Source organism: Dendropsophus ebraccatus, chromosome 14 (assembly GCF_027789765.1).
Source record: "Dendropsophus ebraccatus isolate aDenEbr1 chromosome 14, aDenEbr1.pat, whole genome shotgun sequence".
NCBI classification, from domain to species: Eukaryota; Metazoa; Chordata; class Amphibia; order Anura; family Hylidae; genus Dendropsophus; species Dendropsophus ebraccatus.
This window is the reverse complement of record NC_091467.1, coordinates 37,725,795-37,742,033: the sequence shown is the minus strand read 5'-3', so window position 1 is coordinate 37,742,033 and position 16,239 is coordinate 37,725,795. Positions and strand designations below refer to the sequence as shown.

Genomic DNA, 16,239 nt, shown 5'->3' with positions numbered 1-16,239 from the left:
TGACATCTAACCCTCTCTGGGGCTATATTGAATCTACTAATGCCACCCATTCTCTAGCCTCTCTTAATGCAACACTGCGGGATGCCTGTACTACAGGAACATTCCCTTCACTGTTTAAATATTGGAGTGAAAAATTACCCTTGCCTGACCTTACCGAACAGATAGAAGAGTTGGGTGGATGTACGGTCGGCAATTATCTGCGAACAATAGAGGGAAACTTTCTATAAAATCACACATCATGCCACATACGGATTCAATGCACCTAGGACACCCGATCACTCGGATAGGATTGTAGCATGCCCCAATTGTGGAGATCCACTGACTGATTTATATCATGGGCTTTACATCTGCATGAAGGTGATGCCATTTTGGCGTGCCTTGACAGAGTTGTTACAGCACAAACTGCACATATCTGTGCCAGTGGATCCCCACATGATGGTGCTTCACATTTCCCCGACTGGAGCCACTGTTCCCCGACTGGTCCATATATTTCTCTTAGTTGCCAAAAGATGCTTACTTGCTAGATGGTTAGTACCAGAAATCCCTACTACAGATCATGTCCTCTCTCAGGTAAAGAGATATCTGCTAATGGATCAGCTGGATGCGGAACCCCAAAGGGAAACCTAGGTCAAATCATTTATTAAGAAATGGAGGAAATTTATTGTATCCTTCTTGGAACCAGAGGAGATCTATGCAGTAATGAGACCATTCCAGAATACCAAATGGTATCTGCAAGCGGATGTCGCAGGCTCTCTCGGTGAGTTGCGCCTTCCGGACTAGGGATAGAAAAGGCCTAGGGGTTGGCGGGACCCCACTTCGCAGGATTGGGAAGGGAGGGGGATGGGGAGGGGGGGTTATTTGGTTCTAATTTGGGCATAAATGTTGGCATATCCCGGATGACTTTGATTGTCATTATACTCTTCATTGTTGTACTTCTATGACATGCCTTTACTCAAAATAAAAAATATGTTTGCAAAAAAAAAACAAACAGATTTTGGGTCCATGGCCTGGAAACTCCCCAGATCTTAATCCCATATAGAACTTGTGGTCAATCATCAAGAGACAGGTGGACAAACAAAAACCAACAATTCTGACAAAATGTAAGCATTGATTGTGCAATTATATTTCTGTATGAGATAAAAACATCTGACAAACACACATAAAAAAGAGAGGGCAGCAGACATTTGAAAATAGAATATTTGTGTCATTCTCAAAACTTTTGGCCATGACTGTACACATTACTATTCTACTAGACATGAGAGAATTTACAGTAGGAATGAAGGGAATCACTTTGTTTCTATCTGACATCTGCTCATCAGGCTGCAATCTTTTATGTCTGCTCCGCTCCATGCCGCTCCTCCCCGGGTGCTGGGAAAAGATGGATCCAGTCCTATGAAACTTTCCCAGGACTGGATCCATCTTTTCAAGCAGACTTCAAAGCCGGCAGCCTGATGAGCAGAATGCAGATAGGAAAGAAGCCATTCCCTTCGTTCCTACTGTAAATTCACTCATCTCTATTTTTTACTATAATAAGCAGATTTTCCTTAATCATCCTTTAGAATTCTTTATATTCATTAACCTCATTGTGAAGAGGAAAATGGCTGCTCCCTTTTGTGATTTTTTTCATGAACCACAAGATATGATTTCAAATTAAAACATTTCCCACAATCTGAACATGAAAATGGCTTCTCCCCTGTGTGAGTTCTCTGATGTGTAACAAGATATGATTTCCGAATAAAACATTTCCCACATTCCAAACATGAAAATGGCTTCTCCCCAGTGTGAATTCTCTGATGCGTAACAAGATATGATTTCCGAATAAAACATTTCCCACATTCTGAACATAAAAATGGCTTCTCCCCAGTGTGAGTTCTCTGATGCTTAACTAGACATGATTTCTCAGTAAAACATTTCCCACATTCTGAACATGAAAATGGCTTCTCCCCTGTGTGAATTCTTTCATGGTTAACAAGCTTTGATCTTTGAATGAAACATTTCCCACATTCTAAACATGAAAATGGCTTCTCTCCTGTGTGAATTCTTTGATGTTCAACAAGTTTTGATTTGTTTTTAAAACATTTCCCACATTCTGAACATGAAAATGGCTTCTCCCCTGTGTGAGTTCTCTGATGCGTAACAAGATCAGATATCCGAATAAAACATTTCCCACATTCCAAACATGAAAATACCTTCTCCCCACTGTGAGTTCTCTGATGCTTAACTAGAAATGATTTCTCAGTAAAACATTTCCCACATTCTGAACATGAAAATGGCTTCTCCCCTGTGTGAATTCTTTCATGGTAAACAAGCTTTGATCTTTGAATGAAACATTTCCCACATTCTGAACATGAAAATGGCTTCTCCCCAGTGTGAGTTCTCTGATGCTTAACTAGACCTGATTTCTCAGTAAAACATTTCCCACATTCTGAACAAGAAAATGGCTTTTCCCCTGTGTGAGCTCGTTGATGCTTAACTAGACCTGATTTCTCAATAAAACATTTCCCACATTCTGAACATGAAAATGGCTTCTCCCCTGTGTGAATTCTTTCATGGGTAACAAGCTTTGATCTCTTAATGAAACATTTCCCACATTCTGAACATGAAAATAGCTTCTCTCCTGTGTGAATTCTTTGATGTTCAACAAGTTTTGATTTGCTTTTAAAAGAATTCTCACATTCTGAACATGAAAATGGCTTCTCCCCAGTGTGAGTTCTCTGATGCTTAACTAGACATGATTTCTCAGTAAAACATTTCCCACATTCTGAACATGAAAATGGCTTCTCCCCTGTGTGAATTCTTTCATGGTTAACAAGCTTTGATCTTTGAAAGAAACATTTCCCACATTCTAAACATGAAAATGGCTTCTCCCCTGTGTGAATTCTTTGATGTTCAACAAGTTTTGATTTGCTTTTAAAACATTTCCCACATTCTGAACATGAAAATGGCTTCTCCCCTGTGTGAGTTCTCTGATGTATAACAAGATCAGATATCCGAATAAAACATTTCCCACATTCTAAACATGAAAATGGCTTCTCTCCTGTGTGAATTTTTGATGTTCAACAAGTTTTGATTTGCTTTTAAAACATTTCCCACATTCTAAACATGAAAATGGCTTCTCTCCTGTGTGAATTCTTTGATGTTCAACAAGTTTTGATTTGCTTTTAAAACATTTCCCACATTCTGAACATGAAAATGGCTTCTCCCCCATGTGATTTCTCTGATGATTAACAAGATCTGATTTTTGATTTAAATATTTCTCACATTCCGAACATGAAGGTGGCTTCTCGCCTGTGTGATTTCTCCTATGCCTAACAAAATCTGATTTCTGATTAAAACATTTGTCACATTCTGAACATGAAACTGCCTTCTCCCCTGTAAGATATTTTTCGTGTTGTAAATCTGAAAACTGAGTCTTTCCTGTATTTTCTCTTTGATGTTCATCGTCTTCTCTGTAAATGTCAGCTTGCTGTGATGGAGCAGAAGATGGGACTTGTATAACAGGATGAGATGAGAGATCTTTGCTGTGAGGGGCTGAGGGTGTATCTGGGATAGTGGACGGTTCCTCATATGTATCTTGTGTGATATGATCCTCTGAGGAGATCTGATGTCCCCCTGAGCTCCTGGTAGAATCATCTGCAAAGGAGAAAACACCATTTCTCTTATTTCCCAGTAATAGAAGCTTAAACATATTGTCAGGGAGTCCTGGGGTCCGGGAAGATGGAAGTCCCTTGTCTAGACCCGCAACCCCTGTCCCTACCTGCTTGCCCCCCTAGGCTAACCCCTAGGGCAGCAACTGGGCGACAGTCCCTACCTTACCTAGGGATACGGGGACGTAGACAGTACACACAGATAGGTATATACAAAAACAGTTCAGGCAGTCCGAGTCAGCAACAGGAGGTCACGTCAAAATCCGAATCAGCAAACAGGGGGTAAACAGAGTCCGGTCCTAGGTCAAACACAAGAAGTAACGCAGTACAGAGGATGAGGCAGAGGCAAATGCGAAGTCCAAGTGCCAAATAGCAAGCAGAACAATAAGATACGCTGGTGTAGCTGGAGACCAAACATACACTGGCAACTTCAAGGTGTAAATCACCAGCTTAAATGCTACCAGAGCTCCCGCCCCAGCCCCTGATAGGATAAGTCACGTGGTGCAGTGAGGTCCCCGACCCAGCCGGCCTCTGGCTACATACATCCTTGGTAAGTGCTCAGAGACTTCCACACAGCTCTCTGGATGACCCTCCCCGAATAAGAGACGTCACAGCGACTCCCCGGTCCAGGGTCTATACTGTCAGGGTGGTGGAGGTTTCTGCCCAACACAGTACACACGGCCCCCCCCAAACCCACCTTGGACCTTGGCTAATTGGTGCAGTACTCTGCCAGGATGGTTGTGTAAGATAGCCTAGTGTTGAATAAGAGGACCTCATACGGTTAGAATAAGTAGAGAATAAGACCACCTTTTGTCAAACAAGCCCAGTGACTGTCAGGTTTGGTAGCACGAGTCCCAGGCTTGAAATATTGGGCGAAGCTAACCCCGTTGGTCGGCGAGGTAGGGCCGGTTTCGAAACGGCAAAGGAGAGGACAACCCCAGGCGAAGCTCGGGATCCTCGGCACCGTCATGTGACTACGCTGCGGACAGGATAGCATAAGAAGATCCGGCAGCAACATCCAGGGATGGCGCGCTGGTTTAACACGAGGCAGAGTGTGGGGCTGAGAGACTTGCCACCAGACACCTTGGGAAAGCTCTTAGTACCTGTGGAGGCGGTAAGATCTTTCTTTAACCCTGAGCTGTAAGCCAGGAATGAACTAACTACTGCATACCCTCATACCCCCACTGATACCCCTGCATTCCTGTGTATATGACTGGGGGACCGGGGGAATTCCTGAGGTGCAATAAGTACTCCAAGAATGACAAGTAATATCTGCAGGCTAGTATTGCCAGATCCAGCTCATAGCCGGAAGACTTTGAATTGTCATATTGCAATATTGTCAATTGGAGTATCTCCAAGGTATGAGGTCCGTCCTGTATTATAGAGCTCATGGCCGCTGGCTGGGGTCATTAATGACAACTAATGTTTATTTTGTAGACTTTTGTGGAGCAGTCCCCCGTTACCTTCCTCCTCCTGGATAAGAGATCAGGATGCCGACAAAAGCACAACCTAGGAGGTCGGGGGTGTTCAAGATCTGCAACAGCCCCAGAAGATAGAAAAATATTTTAAATCTCCTTTAACTAATACGAAGACTCGCGGCCAGAAAAATGTTTCCCCCAATGCAGGGGCTGTGAGCAAAGGAGCTGGTTATGCTGCTCTAGAGTTAGGGCCCTATTCCACAGTAACGAATCAGCCGATTATTGCTCGGTGGAATAGAGAGAATGATCAGCCGATGATCGTGTCATCGGCTGATCGTTCATTTAGGGCCAGACCTAAAATCATCGTTCCCCCACCGCGCATCGCTACGATTGAATAGCGATTTGACGATTTGAGAAGCAGCATACATTACCTGTCAGGTCTTCTGCTCCGCTCTGTCTTCCTCCCCGGGTCCCGCGCGCTCTACCTTCAGAATGGCCGGTCAGCTGACAGAGCGCTTAGCCACTCACAGGCCGGGACCGCCATGGCCTGTGATTGGCTGAGTGGCCTGCCAGCTGACAGGCCAGTCTGAAGCTAGAGCACGCGGGACCCGTGGAGGAAGACAGAGTGGAGCAGAAGACCTGACAGGTAATGTATGATGCTGCAAGGACATCGTTAATGATGTCCCTGCAGCCCTCGCTCATCGATCATCGGGCCGTGGAATAGGCCCAGGAAACGAGTGCCGATCTAGCAGATCGGCGCTCGTTTACATCGTTGATCGGGCCCTACTCGGCCTGTGGAATAGGGCCCTTAGAGGACGGAGCTTCTATCCCTGGGGCACTGGTGTCTGATGTTGTCTAAAATCCTCTCAGAAGTACTGAGGTGTAACTCTGGAATGTCTGAGATGAGGATGCAAATTGGCGGACTGGTCACGGATGTGTCATTAATCCGGGACCATCTCCATAAAATTAGAGACCGGGTTCATAAAGTGGAAAAAACTGTAGATCCCATACAGGCACAGTTAAAAAACCTGGAGGTTGAGATGAAATCCCTTAAATCTAACTATGGCTCAGTGACTAGTCGTCTCACAGACATGGAGGACAGGTCTCGACGTGCCAATATTAGAATAATGGGTCTCCCGGAGGGGGCGGAAGGAGAGAAGTGCATTGATTTCTGCGTCCAGTGGATAAAGGATAACATGGATGCCTCTCTCCTTTCACCATATTTTGATGTAGAGAGGGTACATCAAGTGCCATTTAAGCCGCCCCCTCCGGGCGCCTCGCCTAGAACTTTGTTGGTTAAAATTATGTCTTGCAGGGATAGGGACATCATCCTCAGGCATTTGAGGCAGAACGGAGAAGTTCTATTTAATGGTAATAAGATTTCACTCTCTCCAGATTACTCAAAAGCAACACAGAAACAGAGGGAATCTTTTAAAGATGTTAAGCGTAAGGGTCCTATTCCACGGGCCGAGGAGTGTCCGATCAATGATGTTAACGAGCAGCGATCTGCTAGATCGCTGCTCGTTTACTGGGCCTATTCCACGGCCCGATGATCGTTGAGCCCTTGCAGCATCATACATTACCTGTCCAGGCTTCTTCTCCGCGCTGTCTTCGTCCCCGGGTCCCGCACGCTCTATCTTCAGAATGGTGGGTCAGCTGACAGGCTGTGATTGGCTGAGCGCTCCGTCAGCTGACCGGCCATTCTGAAGATAGAGCACGTGGGACCCGGAGATGAAGACAGCATGGAGAAGAAGCCTGGACAGGTAATGTATTACTGCTGCTGCTTGTCAAATCTTTGGTCGCCCGCCATGCACCGCTATTTAACCGTAGCGATGCGCAGTGGGGGAACGATGATTTTAGGTCTGGCCCTAAATGAACGATCAGCCGATGACACAATCATTGGCTGAACGTTCTCTCTATTTCACCGAATGATAATCGGCCGAATCAGGCCAAATGGGGCCGATTAACGTTACTGTGGAATAGGGCCCTAAGCTTAGAGAATTAAATATTCCTTTTTCCCTTCTGTTTCTGTCAAAGCTTCGAGTGACCTATATGGATAGAGTCCATATATTTGTAACGCCCTCTGATGTACTTGAATGGATTGAGAGCATAGGGCGGTAATAATGTTGTGTGGGGGAGGTGTGTTTGGCTCGGTATTCTGTTCCAAAAATAAGTTGTCGGGGACTGCTGACAGGGGGAGGGAGGGGGGAGGAGGCGTTAGTGGAAGTTAGAGACACACAGAGAGCAGTCTTCGTCTTGGTCCAGCGTCATCTCCCGGCCATAGTGTGTTTGATAGAAAATCATACCACAGAGGATACGATTTCCAAAGTACGCCAGAGATGGGCCGTGCAGGAATATCATGCATCATTTACAGGCTACTCTGCCGGTCTCTCTATTTATATTCACAGAAAGATACATTTTTCTTTAGTGCACAGGAAGGTGGATGGGAGGGACAATATATTTTTCTGCACGCTAAAATTAATGGTGAGATAATGGTTCTTGCTTTTTTGCATATACCTCCCCCATGTAAGACAGATGTTTTAAGAATACTGGTTGATTACATGAAGGATAAACCTAACACCCCACTGATAATCGCGGGTGACTTCAACTCTGTCCCGAGTCAGCGCCGCCTCTGTGGTGTGTCCCTGCACCGCCTCCCATGTCTGTCTGCAGCGCCTCCCATGCCTGTGTGCGGACAACCCATCCCCCAACACCCCACCCCACATACGCTGTTTGCGTCCGCTTCCTGAGTCCTCTTCTCAGCTTCCGATGTGCGCAGTTGCGACCCGGCAACCATGGCGCAGAGGGCAAACTGAGGGCGGAACGAAAGGCAGGGGGAGGCGAGCCCGAGACCACACAGGCGCTTCCCCTGGGCACGAACGCTCTCGGCCCCGCCTCTTAGACCCGGCATATTCTCAAGTAAACTTTGATTTTTAGCGGAAAGAAAGTACAAACAGCAGGGACAAACATACCAGGAGACAGCAGTTCAGATAAGCTACAAGCAGGTATAAGTAGGGGGGGAATCAGTGGGCGCAGAGTCGCTTTAACGAATCCTGTGCTCTGGGAGAACTACCCCCTTCGATGTATGAAGCAACGATTATACTAATTTTAAAAAAAGGAAAGGACCCACTGGATGTCGGTTCTTATAGGCCGATATCCTTACTAAACATCGATACTGAAATTTTTGCTAAACATATAGTCCAGAGGCAGAAGGACCTGATGCCAATATTGGTAAGTGAGGATCAGAGAGGATTTGTATCGGGCCGTTCAGTCTTCTCTAACATAGAAGAGACATTTGCTAACATACAGATGTCGAGGGGGTTGCCCCGCTCCATCCTGCCTATAGATGCCGTAAAGGCTTGACAGGGTGGAGTGGGGAATCCTTTGGGAAACCCTTAGGACCTTTAGACTGTAATTCAATATGTGAAGATGTTGTATATTAAGCCCATGGCATGTGGAGAATGGAGCGGTGTCAAAGGCGTTTAGATTAGAGGGGCACCAGACAGGGCTGCCCCCTCTCACCCATCTTGTTTGCACTATACATAGAGCCCCTTTCTCAATTAATAAAAAATGATCAATGTATAGAAGGTTTCAGGCTAAAAGATATAAGGAGCAAAGTTATTATGTATGCAGACGGCGAACTGATGTTCATCCGGGACCCAGGTCACGGCCTTCCAGCAGCAATGGAACAACTGGAGTTATTTGGTACATACTCAGGTTTCCAAATAAACTGGTCCAAATCCGTACTGCTTGAGTTGGATCATCCCCCAATGGAGGCTCTGGCCAATCTGACCCTCCAGAGGAACGTAGATTATTTATGTGTAAAGGTCTCTGCAAACTTAGAAAGGTACACTGCCTCAAACATTAAACCCTATTTAAATAAACTGGAGGGTAAAATTAAGGTATGGCTTAAATTACCACTATCAATGTCTGACAGAATAGCCCGTGTAACAATGGTGGTTCAACCACAGGTCTTGTATTATCTTAGAGCGGCTCCTGCCTGGATCCCGGATGGATACTTTTTGTGTCTAGAGGTTCTGTTAGGTAAACCGATTTGGGGTGGCAGAAGGAACAGGCTCAGATACCATACTTTTACTTTACCGTCTGATTTGGGGGGGGCTGATCTTTACTGGACTTCCGATTTTACTTTTTTTATGTATAAATTGCTGCAGATAAAACGTAATAATAATAATAATAATAATAATAATAATAATCTTTGGAGGAATGTAGTTTTCGGCCTTGAGAATCTGAGATATGAATCACTGTATGAATTCCTGGAATCCAATAGATGGTCCCTTGTATATTATAGAGAATGGAAGATGGTGAGAATGTGGGGCAAGGTTTGGGTGAAAATGAAGAAACTGTTGGGCATAACAGCTAGCACAAAGTACACCCCCTCGTGGGGTAATACACAACTGACACACTTAAATAGTCTTTTTGGTATAATCGCAGAATCACCTTAGTGTCTCATCTATTTCGGGATGGGGCCATAAAAACATTTGAGGAAATAAGGATAGAATTTTCACTTCAAGAGACTCACTGGCTGAAATATAGACAGCTGCAGCACGCACTTAATGCTACTTTAGGAGGGAGTTTGGCAATAGTCCAAAATGTTACTTTCATGGATGTGGTGGATGATTGCCAAGGGAATAAAAAAGGGGAATTTTAAAAAATTATTCACGATTTTCACAGAAAATTTATACACTGACTGGTTTAGGAATTATAAGAAAAGCACAGAGTGGGAAGAAGAAGAAGTGGGGGAGATTCTGGAGGTAGAATGGGATAACATTTTGGGAAACATTAGGAAAAGTAGTGTTAACAAAAATCACTAACTCATACAGTTTAAAATCATTCACCGTCTGCATTACCATCTGTCCTTTCTATAGATTTTTTTTTAAATTCAGAACAGGTACGCTGTAAGAGGAGGATAGTCACTATAGATGCAGCAACGTGAGACTGATAGTGATATATTGTCCGCTGGGACTGTGCTGTATATTAGAATTTAGGCTGAATGATTATATAGCTGGAAAACTGACAGGACACAGAGCTTATAATATTCCACACAGAATAGTTACAGCCGGTGACTGAGGAGAATGTGTGACTGTTCTCTGCATTTAGTGGTCACTACTCACCTGGGTGGTTACCTGTAGTGATGTCCTCCTTATACTGCTCATCACTGCTGTCATCTGTCTCTTCTTCTTTTACTATCTTGTGCATAGCAATATTATGGTTCAGTTCCTTCCCTGCAGTGATGTCCTCTTTATACTGCTCATCACTGCCCACATCTGTCTCTTCTTCTTTATTATCTTGTCTGTAGGATTAATAGAGTAAAGATCCTTCCCTGTAGTAATATCCTCCATATACTGGTCCTCACTGCTCACATCTGGCTCTTCTTTAACTTCTATCTTTATAGCATCAATATACTTCAGATCCTTCCCTGTAGTGATGTCTTCCTTATACTGCTCATCACTGCTGTCATTTGTCTCTTCTTCTTTTGCCCTTATGTCTGTAGCATTCATAAAGTTCAGATTCTTTCCCATAGAAATGTCCTCCTTATACTGCTCATCACTGCTCACATCTGTTTCTTCTTCTTTCATCATCATATATGTAACATTAATAGAATTCAAATCCTTCCCTGTAGTGATGTTCTCCTTATACTGCTCATCACTGCTCACATCTGTCTCTTCTTCTTCTTCTTTTACTGTCATATCTGGAGCATTAATCTCAATTAGATCTTCCCCCTGATTCATAAGATGTGAGAGAAATATAGTAAAAGTCATCAGAAAGTAGGAGAAGTCAGGTGGGATGTACAGATCATAGGGAACATCTCCATCTACCTGATCCTGATCCTGTGGGAGAAGAGGACGGGGACATCTCTCTGGTGCTGTTCTCTTACTGGATCTGACGGGAGGGAACACATACAGAGACTGAATTCATTCTTTCCATCCAGATAATACAGAGAGGAGGTGTGTATATAGTCCTGTCTATTACCTGCTGATGGGAGGGGCTGCTGATCCTCCAGCATCACATCCTTGTACTGATCCTTGTGTCCTTCTACATACTCCCACTCCTCCATGGAGAAATAGACCGCCACGTCCTGACACCTTATAGGAACCTGACACACACAATGATCACACAGTCATCCCCCCCACCCCTCCAGTGGTGTTACTGTATAATGTCCCAGCATTCCCAGCAGCCACAGTCTCACCTCTCCACTCAGCAGCTCCACCATCTTGTTGGTGACTTCTAGGATCTTCTCTTCCTCCATTTCCTCATGTATCAGGGGCCCCGGGATTGGGCTCAGGGTTCTTCCCCATCCTTCACACCCAGGGGCCCCACAGCGCCCACTAGAGGACTTCTTCACTACTGTGTAATCCTGTGTATGGAGAGACACATTACTATCACTCCATCCATTCCCACCATCCCTCACCTCTCCAGTCCTATCCATCTGTTATTCCATAGATAAGAATGATGTCATGATGACATCACTCCCAGAATCCCTCACCTCCCCAGTCCTATCCATCTGTTATTCCATAGATAAGAATGATGTCATGATGACATCACTCCCAGAATCCCTCACCTCTCCAGTCCTATCCATCTGTTATTCCATAGATAAGAATGATGCCATGATGACATCACTCCCAGAATCCCTCACCTCTCCAGTCCTATCCATCTGTTATTCCATAGATAAGAATGATGTCATGATGACATCACTCCCAGAATCCCTCACCTCCCCAGTAAGCAGGAAGAGTATGTGTAGGGTGAGGGTTATTATCCTCTCGGCCATCTTGTCTCTGTCTCTCTCCATGGTTGATGGGTCGGTCTCTTATATAGAAGATATCAGCAGAGGATCCTGGAGAGATGAATAGAAAGTAGAGGATACAATGTATAATAAAGAACGGGAAGAAAAAGTACAACAAACCCGGCATAGCGATAGGAAGAGACAAGTTATGAATGTGTAAGATGTTTGAGCTCCTGTGATGTCAGAGAAACAAAATTAACAAAAATAACTCTGGGAGCGCTTAAAGGGATTATCCAATGTGATCCCCCCATACTGTCCCCCTCCCCCTTAGCACAGCTGGATGCCCCCTCTCCCCTGAACACTGTAAATCTCCTACCTGTCTGGCAGCCAGTGGGCAGATCCCAGGAGGCAGCAGCAGCAGCAGAGCACACTAGCAGGAGGAGGGGGAGGGGCAGGAAGGATTTCCACATGTACCTTGTGTCTGGCCCCTCCTCCTCTCCAGTGATTGGTGCTCCGGAGGCAAGGGGCGGGGCATTCCAGCAGCTGCTGATAAACAAGTCAGGAAGCCGCCTGCAGAGCTGTACAGGAGCCGTGTGCTTCCCCTGTGCTTCCAGGACCTGCCATGATGTCACAGTCATGTGATCAGTCACGTGGAGGAGGAGTCACATGATCAGGGGCTGCTGCTCAGTGTATGCAGGACTCTGCTGTGCTGGATGAGCTGTGTGTATGCAGCAGAGCTGTCTGTGTGTGATGTGTGTGGAGCAGAGCTGTGTATGTGTGTGTTATATATGCCTGCAGTAGAGCCCTGTGTGTAATGTACATGTATCTGAGCTGTATATGTGTAATGTACATGTAGCTGAGCTGTATATGTGTAATGTACATGTAGCTGAGCTGTATATGTGTAATGTACATGTAGCTGAGCTGTATGTGTGTAATGTACATGTAGCTGAGCTGTATATGTGTAATGTACATGTAGCTGAGCTGTACAAGTTAGGGCCAGAAATATTTGGACAGTGACACAAGTTTTGTTATTTAGCTGTTTACAAAAACATGTTCAGAAATACAATTCTATATATAATATGGGCTGAAAGTGCACACTCCCAGCTGCAATATGAGAGTTTCCACATCCAAATCGGAGAAAGGCTTTAGGAATCATAGCTCTGTAATGCATAGCCTCCTCTTTTTCAAGGGACCAAAAGTAATTGGACAATGGACTCTTAAAGGAGAAGTCCGGCGAAAATTATTTTTTTATATGTTATTACTTATGGAAAGTTATACAATTTTCTAATGTACATTAATTATGGGAAATGCTCCTATACTGCTATTTCCCTTAATTTAGTGTATCAGGAAGTGTTAGAATTATCTCTGAAGCAGTGACATCACGACCTACGGTGTAATTCCTATGGAGTGTCCAGCAGGGGGCGCTCTACATATAGAAGTCAATGAGTACCATTGACTTCTATATATAGTGCGCCCCTGCTGGACACTCCATAGGAATTACAGTGTATGTAATGTAATGTAATGTAATGCACTGTACTGTACTGTTGTGACTTTATGAATACATTTATGGAATACTTTGGGGAGCAAGTGTCCTTGCTCCCCAAAGTATCCCATAAATGTATTCAATGAATACATTTGCAGGGCACCGAGCAGGGAGGGAGAGAGGTGCCATCTACCTCCCCCCTCCCTGCTCGGTGCTGGGAACATATACAAAGCACTACTCCCCCATTATCTGCAGATAATGGGGGAGTAGTACCTTTTGCTATCCCTATCACCGCCCGCGCCGCCGCCGCTCACACAGGGGCTGCTATTCATGCCCCCCGCCGCTCCCCCTCCTCCCGGCATCAAACTTACGATTGCGCCGCTGATTCCCCGCCGCCCGCGCCGCTCCTAACTACCCGCCCGCTCGCTCGCTCGCCCGCCCCGTTCCTGGCCGCCGCTCTCTGCTCATGCTGGCCGCGTCAGCTCGCCCCCACCCCGGCCGGGGACACCAGGAAGCGCCGTGCTCCCGGCCGGGGTGGGGGTGGGCTGACGCGGCCGGCATGAGCAGAGAGCGGCGGCCAGGAACGGGGCGGGCGGGCAGTTAGGAGCGGCGCGGGCGGCGGGGAATCAGCGGCGCAATGAATAGCAGCCCCTGTGTGAGCGGCGGCGGCGCGGGCGGTGATAGGGATAGCAAAAGGTACTACTCCCCATTATCTGCAGATAATAGGGGAGTAGTGCTTTGTATATGTTCCCAGCACCGAGCAAGGAGGGGGGAGGTAGATGGCACCTCTCTCCCTCCCTGCTCGGTGCCCTGCAAATGTATTCATTGAATACATTTATGGGATACTTTGGGGAGCAAGGACACTTGCTCCCCAAAGTATTCCATAAATGTATTCATAAAGTCACAACAGTACAGTGCATTACATTACATTACATACACTGTAATTCCTATGGAGTGTCCAGCAGGGGCGCACTATATATAGAAGTCAATGGTACTCATTGACTTCTATATATAGAGCGCCCCCTGCTGGACACTCCATAGGAATTACACCGTTGGTCGTGACGTCACTGCTTCAGAGATAATTCTAACACTTCCTGATACACTAAATTAAGGGAAATAGCAGTATATGAGCATTTCCCATAATTAATGTACATTAGAAAATTGTATAACTTTCCATAAGTAATAACATATAAAAAAATAATTTTCGCCGGACTTCTCCTTTAACCCCTTAACGACATCGGGCGTAAACTTACGCCCTGGCGCCATGGTACTTAGCGCATCAGGGCGTAAATTTACGCCCGATGTTTCCCCGATCGCTGCGTGTTCACACACAGCGGTCGGGGAAGATGGCCTGCTATAAATCATAGCAGGCCATCATAGCTTCTCGGCACGGGGGGTGGTTAACACCCCCCGTGCTTACGATCGCTGCTATAGGCTGATAAATTCAGATCAGCCAATAGCGGCGATCGGAACCTTTCCGGGTCATCGGTGACCCGATGACCCGGAAAAAAATGGCGGTCGGTGCTGTCCGAGGACGGCACCGACCGCCATTACTGTAAAAAGTAATGTTGATCGCCGTGCCACCGGCCCGATCGCCGTGAACGGCCGGCCGGCCGTTCACGGCGATCGGGCCGGTGGCACGGCGATCAGAGTCCCACAAAATAGTAAATACCTGCCCTGGACCCCTCAGCTAGGTAGCCGAGGGGTCCAGAGCAGGTATTTGTACATTACTCACCTGTCCCGGGCTCCTGATCGGCGTCTTCCGGGTTCGCGGCGTCCTCCGTCATTCCGTTCGGGTCTTCGGGTCTTTCCGGCGGTCCTCGTCGTCTTCTTTCGGCTATTTTCGGCTCCAGCCTCGTCATTTTCCGGATTTTGCGCTCTGCTGCCCCCTAGCGGCTGATATGTGTAATACACTTATCAGCAGCTACAGGGATATTCAGAATATAAAAAAAAAATATTTTTTTTTCCCAAATTTTTTTTTTTCTATTTTCCGCACCCTATCGCCGCTGAGTGTTGATCAGCATCGCACGAAAGTGCACTGCTAATCAGCAACTCCTCCTTTTTGGCGTAGGGTGTTTTTTTTCTATATTCTACTGCCACGGTCTGCTTATAAGTGCTGCACATAAGTGCGGCATATATCAGCAACTCCTTTGTTGGCGTAGGTTTTTTTTTATACTTACTGTAAAAAAACACGTAAAAAAACACTACATTACACCACACTACATTGAATAAAGTTTGACACTACACCACTACATACCCCATATACTAGTCCCCATATAAAGATGGCCCCCAGGGTGTTTTCGGCGTCAGAGGGATACGTTATTATTGCCTCCGACACCAAAACAGCCAGTGAGGATGAATGGGGGGGTCCTTCTTTCCTCCATTCATCCTCATCATCCAGTGACGTGTCTGGGAGTAGCGTAGCGTACGCTGCCCCCCAGACACGTCTTTTCCGCCAGTACCGTCCCAATAAGAGATGACGGCATGGTGTGAAATTCTACACACTCTGTGACAGTACCTCAGGGTACACTTACAGATTTCGGGTACGTGCAAGCTGCGGAATGGCGAAGGATACCCTTTGTGCATTCCGCAGCTGGCACCCGCCGGCGGACTGATGCGGGCGGCGTGTCTCCACCCGTGTCATAGACTCCATTCTATGCACGGGCGGAATCCGTTGTCCATCCAAAGAATGAACACGTTGGACGGAGAGCGGAATCCGCCCGTGCATAGAATGGAGTCTATGACACGTGTGGAGACGTGTGCCTGCATCAGTCCGCCGGTGGGTGCCAGCTGTGGAATGCACGAAGGGTTATCTGTCGCGATTCCGCAGTGTGCACGTACCCTTAGAGTGTATGTAGGAAGGGACACCCGAATCCAGCCCCCAGATGCCCCCTTCCCCCCATCCTTGGAGTTAGTGGGGAGATCGTCCGGGAACTGATCTTCCCACTA

At 46.2% G+C, this 16,239-nt stretch overlaps 1 protein-coding gene and 1 pseudogene across 1 annotated transcript in view; one reads left to right on the top strand and one right to left on the bottom strand.

The window, feature by feature from the left end:
• NUP85 (nucleoporin 85) overlaps window positions 1-16,239 on the top strand; it is a 70,766-nt gene that overhangs the window by 32,367 nt on the left and 22,160 nt on the right. The gene's annotated exons all lie outside the window — the stretch shown is intronic.
• On the bottom strand, window positions 1,102-12,275 carry LOC138772239 (zinc finger protein 420-like; annotated as a pseudogene).